This window comes from Haplochromis burtoni, unplaced genomic scaffold (assembly GCF_018398535.1).
Source record: "Haplochromis burtoni strain Fernald_Lab_line unplaced genomic scaffold, NCSU_Asbu1 Contig_786, whole genome shotgun sequence".
Taxonomy (NCBI): Eukaryota; Metazoa; Chordata; class Actinopteri; order Cichliformes; family Cichlidae; genus Haplochromis; species Haplochromis burtoni.
Window position 1 is genome coordinate 87,021 of NW_024583147.1, and position 2,359 is coordinate 89,379.

General features: G+C 39.0%; 1 protein-coding gene across 2 annotated transcripts in view; it reads right to left on the bottom strand.

The window, feature by feature from the left end:
- The window catches only part of LOC102289606 (golgin subfamily A member 7), a gene marked incomplete at its 3' end in the record, with an annotated part of 12,953 nt that extends 10,636 nt beyond the window's left edge, over window positions 1-2,317 (bottom strand). For both annotated transcript variants that reach the window (XM_042215664.1, XM_042215661.1), the window contains 1 exon segment: window positions 2,192-2,317.
- Between the last annotated feature and the right edge of the window lie 42 nt (window positions 2,318-2,359).

Consider the following 2,359-nt stretch of genomic DNA (forward strand, 5'->3'; position numbering starts at 1 on the left):
CACACACACACACACACACACACACACACACACACAGGCAAGGTACTCTTTGTTTGTATGTAGACGTCATATGTTAATGAACCTATGTATATTCATGTAACCTCAATAAAAGATAAAAGAGCAGTATTATGGGGGAGCGGACGAGAGTCTGACGGACCCATATGGAAAAGAAATAGTAAAAACATACATGATTTACTCATGAAAGTGGCCACTTTCTCATTACTTTCATATATTTTTTTAGTAAGTATACAAAACATACAAGTTTCATCATATAATTTTTCAAGTGATCTTATTTCTGTTTTCACTCTTGTATGCTTTTCATACAAGTTTCATACAAGACAGATTAAAAACTTTATAAGATTTATATATATCTTTTCCATATGGGGAGGTCAAGTGGTGGAATGACACTTGGCTCCAGGCAGGTCTCCCTCATGCATGAGTAACACGAAGAACTTTGCCTACTTGGTGTTCAATGCTTTTGCTGTGTTTTTAAATTGTCTCGTTCCAGCGGTGGGCCTGTGCTAGACAGACCCAACAGTCTGAAAATACTTTATAGGTAACCAGTCCGGTAAAGTAATGATAATCAATAACAATAATCATTATGTGATACCCACTAATGTGTGATCACATTTATGTGAATTAATTTAAGTAATTTCACTTTCAATGTAAGTGATATTTCCATTTGGAAATGCCCTAAATAACTACAGTAATTTTAACAGGAAACTTGGTAACTACCCTGGGATATTTGTAGCGGACGCTCCATTTTTGTACCAGTAGGTGGCAGTGTGAGACCATGGTTTGGCCTGTTGTTAGCAGCCTGACGCGCATGCCACGTCTCCCTGTCTGATCATTTCTTTCCTGTTTACAGGTTCGTATCGTGCCCGAAAGAGAATATAATAGCAATCACATCCATTATATAGCATAGACTAACCATTACGGTTGGAAAGTGAAAGCGTACAACATTGTGTAGTACAGTAAATTACACTTTTGTAAGTATTTGTTTACGGCTTTAGCAGCACGCTAAGGTTAGCATGTTAGTTTGGGTCGCACACCTCCTATGCTCTGTGATGTTAGTGATCGGCTCCACCGTTATTCTGTATTGTTTTAGTATCTTGTTTCTGCCATAAAGTGTTTCCGTGAATTCAGTGCACATGTCAAGATGGTGCTGATTATACCATTCTTTCAAGCTATTTGAGATTTATAGATTTGTCCTGTTGGAATTCATTTTGAACCAAGTTTTATAAGAAAATTGGTCATGTTTATATTGGAATGTGTTGTGGAGAATGTGTGTGTGAGCTATGTTAAGAATAAGTAAATACACAGTTGTAATACTGTAAAAGTAATGAAAGGAGTGCATAATTGTGAATTTGAATAAATAATGGCGGAGTATTCAGGAAACGGCAAGCGGCGTCTCCCTGTCTGATCATTTCTTTCCTGTTTACAGGACACATATGTAGCTGTCTACAGGTGCTGCCACCCGGTACCTGTAACAATTACAGTCTCCAGATGTCTAGTTGCTTGTTTTTGTGTAAATTAGAGGTGTTTTCACAGTAGGCTCTTCCATTCACACAGCCACCACAGTTCAACTTGTTTTTTCATTAGCTGCTGTAAGATAGCCGCACATGGTCTTCCCTCCCTCTCTGCAGCCTGCACATGTCTGCACAGCCAGAGCAACGTGACAACATCATAACAAAAACAGAGCAGAGGACAAGAGGTGGAGCTAGTGTATGTGCCATAGGAGCAGTGTTTACACACACTTGATAAAAACAGGGAAGTACTAGTTTCGACGAATAAAACTTATGCGTTGTTGACGAGCTAACCCTTCAGATCAAACTATGATCATGAATGTATTTCTCTGACAGTCTGCAGAAACAGCTGTCTAACAATCTTCTCAAATAACACCGTAAAAACTGCATCTGTTTGAAACTACATAACAAAACCTGCAAACTGTTTCACTTATGATTAAGACACACAGAGCTTCACCTGCTCTAGGTTATTTTGCATTGTATATCAAACATGTCCTAAACTCGCTGACATTTTATTCCACTCATACTAAAACACGCACCAACTGCTTCCGTTTTATTCTGCAAACACTGCAACATGCACGATTACAATGTTTACATTCCCGTTTTAAAACCCCCCAAAAAAACCACAGTCGTCTTTTTCATCTTACCGTATGATGACCACTCACCTTCTAATCCACAACCTACAAAGATCGGAAGGGACAGGAAAACAGCATTAGACCACATGTCTGCAGGAAAGTTGCACAAGTGTTGATCTGCACCAACTGAGTCTGAATCTGTTTGCTTTGATACTTAAACGTGTGTGTGTGTGTGTGTGTGTGTGTGTGTGTGTGTGT